The sequence below is a fragment of the Podarcis tiliguerta genome (assembly GCF_965153285.1).
Source record: "Podarcis tiliguerta genome assembly, chromosome: 12".
Classification (NCBI taxonomy): Eukaryota; Metazoa; Chordata; class Lepidosauria; order Squamata; family Lacertidae; genus Podarcis; species Podarcis tiliguerta.
The window spans coordinates 27967538-27976286 of NC_139545.1; the positions used below are offsets into that span (position 1 = coordinate 27967538).

At 45.9% G+C, this 8749-nt stretch overlaps 1 long non-coding RNA gene across 1 annotated transcript in view; it reads left to right on the top strand.

Annotated features, from left to right (window-relative positions):
* Nucleotides 1-8749, top strand: part of LOC310660661 — a 197679-nt gene that overhangs the window by 7736 nt on the left and 181194 nt on the right. The gene's annotated exons all lie outside the window — the stretch shown is intronic.

The following is an 8749-nucleotide window of genomic DNA, read 5'->3' on the forward strand; positions in this document are numbered from 1 at the left end:
AGGACCAGCCGCTACCCCGACAAAGATAAAAGGCTGTCGGACCCTGCCCCAGGTTGCGGGAGCAACACTGCTGTATGCTAGATCCTGCCTGAGATCCTGTACCTGTCCTTGCCTGGTTTCCTGCCTCATGTCCTGCCTTGGCCCTGTCGGAATGACTCCCCGAATCCTTCGGATTCTGGACCAGTCCTGGACCGCATTTCACGGGTTGCCCCCCGGCCCAGCACAATGACCACATAAAAAAAGAAAGTGATAGGGTCCTTTCCCATGATCAGAAAGCCTCTTGTGTCCCAGAATCAATGACCTGCAACCCGGTGCCACCCTTCCTGCGGTTTTCCAGCACCTATCCTCTAAGCTCCTCCCATTCCTCCTCTGACAATGCCCTCCACAGCGCCTCCTAGTGACTCGAGTAAGGAGCAGCAGCAGCCTTCTAGCTGAGCCCCACAGTCATTCCCTTCTGTTCTGTACCTCAAAGGGCAGACAGGTGTCTGCCTGCAAGTTCAGCTGGGGACACCGTCTCATCTACTGTGTTTAAAAGTCAGATGTCAGTCCAGGTCGTATCCAGACTCTCAGCATTTTTGCAGAAGGGAATTATAGGAGGCTGCAGCACATAACACTGCTTTCTCGTGCTGCAGCGTATCCATGGAGTCGGAACAGGTGCTTTTAGAAACCTCAGCCACTTGCTGTTTATCACACGGCAGCCTAACCGAGGTCATTTGCAGTCAACAGAGATTCCAAATGTATGAGTATTCAGAGCCACCCTGCACACGAGGAAATGCTCTCGGTTCCTTCTCCTATGAAAACTGAGTGCAGACACCATGCCAAAAGAGATGATGGTGCCCAAGAGTGAATATTTTCAGACAAATATTTGTTTATTTGCAAATGTTACACCCCGCCCTTCAATACTGCCATTTAGAGGACGGCAAATATAGACAACTTAAAGGGACATAATTCAAGTGTTCTAAAGCTCTATTCGTGGCCTCCAAATCTGGATCAGGCCAATATGCAGCACAGTTCTAAATCTCATTCAGTTTAGCAGGAAGGCCATGATGTTGTTGTGTAACAACAAGTGGCTCAAGTGAGGATTCAATCTCAATACAGAATTGTAGGGTTGGAAGGGACCACAAGGATCATCAACTCCAACCCCTGCAATGCGGGAATCTTTCGCTCAAGGTGGACTAGAACTCATGACCCTGAGATTAAGAGTCTTATGCTCTCTACCAGCTAAGCTATACCCAGCTGCCTAATTGATCAGATTGCCTTGGGTGATTTCCCCATAATTTCATGTGAATTACCTAGGTGGTATAAAGAAATAAACAAAAACCAGATTTTTATTATGGCTCTGCTTACTGGAAGAAAATAACTGGAAGTCAGATTGTCCCATGAGAGGCATATATTTGAAATAACGTATGTTAAATGTGCATCCTATGCAGATTTTAAAGGACGCGGGTAGCGCTGTGGTCTAAACCACTGAGCCTCTTGGGCTTGCCAATCAGAAGGCTGGCAGTTCGAATCCCTGTGACGGTGTGAGATCCTGTTGCTCTGTCCCAGCATCTGCCAGCCTAGCAGCCCGAAAGCACACCAGTGCAAGTAGATAAATAGGTACAGCTGCAGCAGGAAGGTAAATGGCTTTTCCATGCACTCTGGTTTCCATCATGGTGTCCTGTTGCATCAGAAGCGATTTAGTCATGCTGGCCAAATGACCTGGAAAGCTGCCTGTGGACAAACACCGTCTCCCTCAGCCTGAAAGCGAGATGAGTGCCGCAACCCCATAGTTGCCTTTGACTGGACTTAACCATCCAGGGGTCCTTTACCTTTACCTATGCAGGTTTACTGTACATGTATGCATCCACTGAAGAGATTTATGGACTTCTCTTCATCACTTGATCCCAGGACGGTTTACAATAATAAAATAAAATGCATAAAACTGTAAAGCCAACAATGAACAGCCACAACTCGCAAACCTTAGAGCAGCAGAACACAGAGCAACTCTTGAGGAATAATCTCATGTGATCTGCAACATGGGGGAAGCATTCTGCTATTTTTGTTCAGGGGCATCCCTGGTCCTTGCTGACTTCATATTAGAAAAGCGGTTTCTGGGTAAATAGAGCAGCGAAGTATTTCTATTCCAAGTTCTTATATGCAGACTAATCAGTAACCAGCCTGCTCTGAGACGGCTTTGAAACAGTAACGAACTGGTTTGCTATCGCTTAATGAAATATTTGCAAGCTGAACTAAGCATGCTTAGCACTTGTTATCTGACTCCCCTTGTTCGGCTTCCAGTACTACACACTAAAGATGGCAAAGATACAACATTGATTTCACCATAGTTGACGGGCTACAGAAATAAGTACAATTCTGCCAATCAGTTTTGTAAGCAAGCAATAAGCAGGAACTGAGTGCAACAAAGTTCCTGGAAACTTGCACCAGGATCTGGTTCATATGCCCGCACCATTGTACAGACATTTTTCAGGGTTATATATTTTTCCCACTAATTTAATAAGTTTTTCTGCCTTGTGGGTGTGGAAAAGGAAGTCAAAGTTGTTCTCAGAGATCAGGATACCTAATGAAATGATGTTGCCCAATGAAATGATGGTGTCTATCTTTATAAGCACACCATAAATTTAAAGCACAATGAAACCACTTGAAACAATCATGGCTTTCCCCCAGAGGATCCTGGGAAATGTTGTCTGTTAAGAGTGCTGAGAGTTGTTAGTTGTTAGCCTTATTCCCCTCACAGAGCTACAGTTCCTAGGGTGGTTTCACAGTCCATCCCTCTTTACAGGGAACTCTGGGAGCACTAAACCTCACCAACATGGTCATCCCCATCCCAATCCCTTTGCTCACCAACTCTGCCTACCCACTCACCAAAAAACTCTCACCAAAATCCCAACTACACCTTGGTTACCACCAATCCACCCTCAGACTTCACCAACCCCCTCACAGAATGCTAAAAATGCACCCCAGATCTTGTAAAACACACACACACAAACAAACAAACAAACAAACACTATACTCCACAAACCCCTTAGAACAGGGGTTAGCAAGGTTTACCGGCCATGGGCCGGATCACTCCCATGGAGATCATCCGTGGGCTGTAATGGCGCAGTGCGATGCGGAAATCACGTCTGCACATGTTTGCAGTGCCAGAAATCACTTCTGCTCATGCCCAGAAGCCAAAAATCACCCCTGCGCAGAAGCAACTTTCAGCATCTGGACATGTGCAGATGCGATTTCTGGTATCTGTGTGTGCACAGACGCCATTTCTGGTGCGACTCAGCAAGTCCCCGCATCACGCCAGTTTAGCACAGCGCGCAGGGGACTTGCTGAATAGGTAGCTCGGTTTGTGGTGACTCGTGGGCAGGTAAAACAGTCTTCGTGGGCCGCATCCAGCCCATGGGCCACACGTTGCTGACCCCTGCCTTAGACCGTCCCTTTCTACCCCATGCCACCATTGCAGCCAAGCAAGATGAAGAGTCAACCTGGCAGAAGGAGTTCCACAGGAAGAAGGCCAGACAAGACCTTGGGTCTGCTGCCATCTTATCCAGACTGACTATCCTGAGAGGTGTCGGCGGCGGCAGTGGATAACCAGGCTGAATAGACACCACTTTAAGCTGCCTTCCTTCTTCCTGAGCTGTCAGACCCTCCAAGTGTCCCTATTTTCCAGGGACATCCGTGATTTAGAGATGCCGTCTAACCCGGTTTCTGATTTGATCTGATCCCAAAATGCCCCACTTTTCCGTAGGATGTCCCTATTTACATTGGAGAAATGTTGGAGGGTGTGGCGTTATGCGACACCCCCCCCCAAGCCATCTGAAGGCAATCCTGTATAGGGAAGGGTTGTTTTTTTTTAAAAAAAAATGTTCAATGTTTTGTTATGTTTTTATATATATTGGAAGCTGCCCAGAGTGGCTGGGGCAACCCAGTAAGATGTGTGGGGTACAAATAGTGAAATTATCAATATGGAATGGGACACCCCTATTTTCATTGGAGAAATGTTGGAGGGCTGTTCTCCCTGCCAGGCCCACTCTTCATCCTAATCAGTGCCAGCAGAAACAGCAGCTTCCCAGGCTGACAAGAATGGGAAAAGATAGCCAGCAGCAGTGCCAACTGGCCTAGAGATCTGGGTACTGGGGTCAGTGGCCTGACACAACAGACCTGGGGCTCAGGGCCATTTTCAAAGATCACTAATCCTGAAAAAAGTACAGGCTAACATAGATCGTGCATTAAAAACACACTTATGCCTCTCTAAGAGTCAGCCATCACTCTTCACAGTCCCCTGTGAAGGGAATAGAGGTCTTCTAACAACTCTCAGCACCTTTAAACTACAGTTCCCATCATTCAGGGAGGGGACACTACGGTAGAACGGTGCTTTAAATGTATGGTGCAGATGAGGCCCAAGCCTCAAAAATCCTCAGGTAGAAATAACATTCTGTCAAGCCTTGGAGTGATGACTAGGCCTTAATATCTTAACAAAGCACCGTGGTTGTTTGTTTTTAGGGATGGGACACTCAGCAAGGCTAGTGCAGCGTCATAGCTCAGCCCAGCAGGATTTGCCCTAGAAGTTAGGTACACATCATCCAATGACATTTCCGGTCTAGGTGAAGCAGACTTGACACATTCTTGCATGTTTCTAGAAACCTGCAGCGAAGTCCAAGTGCTCCCTAGAGCTTTTGCTGTTGTGGCACAAGCCAGTATTTGCATTTGCAATGGCGAGCGTTGCATTGAAAGGAAGGAAGAAGTCGATGCAGTCCTTAGATGACCTCTGATTCCGAACATAAGGAGTAAAGAACAACACAAAAATGTTGCACAGACCCAAGGAATACCTCAGTTTCTTCCACACTATAGCACAGAAGCCATTTTCACATTCACTGAATGCGTGGAAGGGAGAGCTCAGGGTCACACTCATTGACACTGCTCAACTCAACCAAAGACTCAAGCTGATTTTGCTTAAGAATTATTGGGAGGGGGGAGTTTAAGTACATAGTGCCCCTAAAGGAGGATTTATATTTAAATGTGTTCACTTCACTAAACATGTATCTGGGCAACTTGGAGGATCTGTCTTTTTCTGCATATAGTGTCATCCTACTTATCTTTTTCCATCACCCCACCCTATCTTAAGCTAGCGGGTGCCAGTTCTTAAAGAATGAGCAGCTGTTGCATTTATGAGCCAAGGAAGAAGCAAGGAAAGAAGAATGCATCCAGCGAAGCAAGGTGAACACCCTTTTTTACCTGGATAATGATGACTGGACTTTGTAGCCTGTTACAGTCTCCACCTTAGGAAACATATTTGCTATGGCATGAGAGACGGTGAGATCTGCAGCTGGGCCTTAAGTCAACGTGTCTTTACAACTTTTTGGTACGGCACACCAACCAGGTAAAGGTTAGGTGGACTTTACTGATTCTAATCAATCAATGCCTGTAAGGCAATTGATAACTACAAAGAGTCTTAGGTGGTGCATTAAAGACTGGTTGCGGCATAAGCTTTTGTGAACAAGAGCTGACATACTTCCCTAAGTATGTGCATTTTTAGTATTAATCAATATTCCCTGGAAGGCTTACAAACAAATGGTAAAATACAATACAGTCATACCTTGGTTTTCAAACAGCTTAGTTCACGAATAACTTGGAACTTGAATGTTGCAAACCTGGAAGTAGCTGTTCCAATTTGCGAACTTTGCCCAGAAGCTGAACGTCTGGCGTGGCTTCCGCAGCTTCCGAACGTTTCAGAAGTTGAAAGGACTTCTGGAACGCATTCTATTCGGAAACCAAGGTACGACTGTATAGGAAGAATAAAATCATCAACAACAAAACAATAAAAGGCAGCAAAAAATTATGTCAATTATATCAGAGACAGCATGAAACATCCAAGAAATGGTGGTGATGGTTGTCGCAGGCCTACTGTGACTGCCCTTTCCATTTTGCAGACTCTGGACCCCACTGTTTACAAAATTTGCTTCCCCACCCATACACTTCGGTAGCCTTCTGTATACATCCACCAAGGATAAATGCTTCATTCCTCTCACAAAGTGGGGACACTGGGCACTGCCTCCCACTGAGTCAGACCATTGCTCCATCTAGCTCAGTGATGTGCCTCTCCAGGACTTCACAGAGTGGATATTCCCAGTCCTGTTTGGCAATGCCAAGAATTCAGTCAGGAAGCATTTGCATTTGAAACAGGTTCTCTATTGCTGCGAAAATGCCCCTTCCCCATAGTTAGCAAAACTACCAATGACTGTATGTTTGTAGCAGGCAGTATGGCTCACTTTAGTCCATGGAAACATATGCTACATTATCATGTTGATCTTGAAGGGGCTACAAAGTGTGTGTGTGTGCGCGCGCGTGTGTGTGTGTGTCCTACAGAAGGTTTACCTGCACTATCAGGCTTTCATTACTGCGCTATCAGAACCTGCACAGATTTTGTTTTTTGTTCCATTTTTAAAGTATTTCACAAAGATTATTTCAGACATCAATTAAACATGCTAGTTATATGTGGATCGGGGGAGGGACTGTAAACTATGGAGTCAAATGCCTGTGAAATGTACAGTGGTACCTCGGGTTACATACGCTTCAGGTTACACACCCCGTTAACCCAGAAATAGTGCTTCAGGTTAAGAACTTTGCTTCAGGATGAGAACAGAAATCGTGCTCCAGCGGCGCGGCAGCAACAGGAGGCCCCATTAGCTAAAGTGGTGCTTCAGGTTAAGAAGAGTTTCAGGTTAAGAACGGACCTCCGGAACGAATTAAGTACTTAACCTGAGGTACCACTGTATAGAGTACAGTTCTGCAACAATTAACCTTTGGCTGGATTTTCACAGACTATGCTTTTTGCATTTCACAGGCATTTTACCCACTGGCGGAAGAAGAGGAATGCAGGGGGAGCACACCGCCCCCGCAGCACGATCCCCAAGGTGCCATCGCGGCTGCCCCCCCCCGCCCACACTGGCCGTCCTGCCCCCGCAAGCAGTGTGCCATGCCCCTGCAGGTGACGTGTCCCACCCCTGGCACGTGCGCCAGCCCTGTTCCCACCTGCTCTCCACCCCCAGGTGCCGGAGCATGAAGCTCCACCACTGATTTTACCCCACAGTTTACAATGTTTATTCCCTACAGCTGCATCTGCTGATGATAACACTTCTTGCATCTAGCGAAGTGGCCTCTAATCCACAAAATCTTATGCCATTATATATTCATACATCTTTAAGGTGTCATATAACTCTGTCATTTTTTACATCAGGAGAACACTGGTAGCTGTTAAGGCTTAATGAGAGCAGCAAATATCTGGTACAATCTGTGCCAAACTTGGTGTTGTGAGGTGATGCTTTAACAGCTCTGCTGGCTTCCTCTTCCCTTTCTAGCACAATTCAAGGTGCTGGGTATTGATCTAGAAAGTTTTAAAATGGCTTGGGCTGTACTATTTTTGAGAGTGCATTACGCTCTCTGTTCAATTACAGCCTTGAGAGATGGCAACTCAGAATGGGGTCACTTGCAGTTCTCTGTTCCGTCTCCAATCTTCCTGCTCTTAGAAGCTTCCCCACAATCAGAAAACATAGTAATGTAGGGGCCCTGATCCACAGAAGGATGGTCAACTAGTTTATTTGAGCCCACCTTGGTAAGAATCTCCCTTCTATGGCAGAATTCGAATGATTTCTGTATAAATTAGTAACCAAAAAAGATCATAAGGATACAAAAAGATGTTGGAAATTATAAGACAATACTAACAGTAAAGGTATCCCTGACAATTAAGTCCAGTCGTGAACGACTCTGGGATTGCGGTGCTCATCTCACTTTAAAGGCCGAGGGAGCCAGAGTTTGTCCACTTCCGCAGACAGTTTTCCCGGGTCATGTGGCCAGCATGACTAAGCCGCTTCTGGCAAAACCAAAGCAGCGCACAGAAACGCCGTTTACCTTCCCGCCAGAGCGGTACCTATTTATCTACTTGCACTGCATGCTTTCGAACTGCTAGGTTGGCAGGAGCTGGGACCGAACAACAGGAGCTCACCCCGTACATTATACTAACAGTATAATATAATAATTATTACTACAACTGGAAAATAGAATCAGCAAACACATTGGGGGGGTGTGATAGGAAGTCTTATGTAATTGAGTAAGAATGTTTGGTGAAATGAATTGTTTAGGAATGAAGCGATTTTTACTTGTATTTTTTGTTATACCATTCATAAGAATGTTTTGTTATCTACTAAATTCAATAAAACTTTATATATATATATATATAAGAATCTCCCTTCAGACCTTCCTACTCAATGCAGTCCCTGGCATGTGCGCTCCTCAGTACTCACACACAGATTCCTAGAATGTCTGCAAAATTAAGGGTATGCACTTGTGAAATACAACGTTCACCACATCAAATTGCATGCATGGTAGTATTGATAAGCCTCCCTGATATAGAAATTCACTTAGCAATCTGTTCAGTTCAGCATCTATTCCTTTCGTTGCTAGGAAACAGCTACAGTACCAAGAAGAACACCAGGAGGGATTCAACAGTGCACTCATTTGAGTGCTCCATCAATGACCTCCCCTCTCCTTCCTCTGCCTGCTGTCCTGGGGGTTCTCCTGACTCTCCAGAGTAGATTTGGGGGAGATGGGGTGCCCAGGCGAGAGGAGAGGGAGGCAAGCCCCTTGAGCTAGCAGGAGTCTCAGCACCGGCTTCCACTAGTGTACTGTCTTAGTTGAACCCAGCCCAATAAAATCATTTCACACTGAAGGCAGAGGGTCTGGGCAGCTCCCTCCGTAA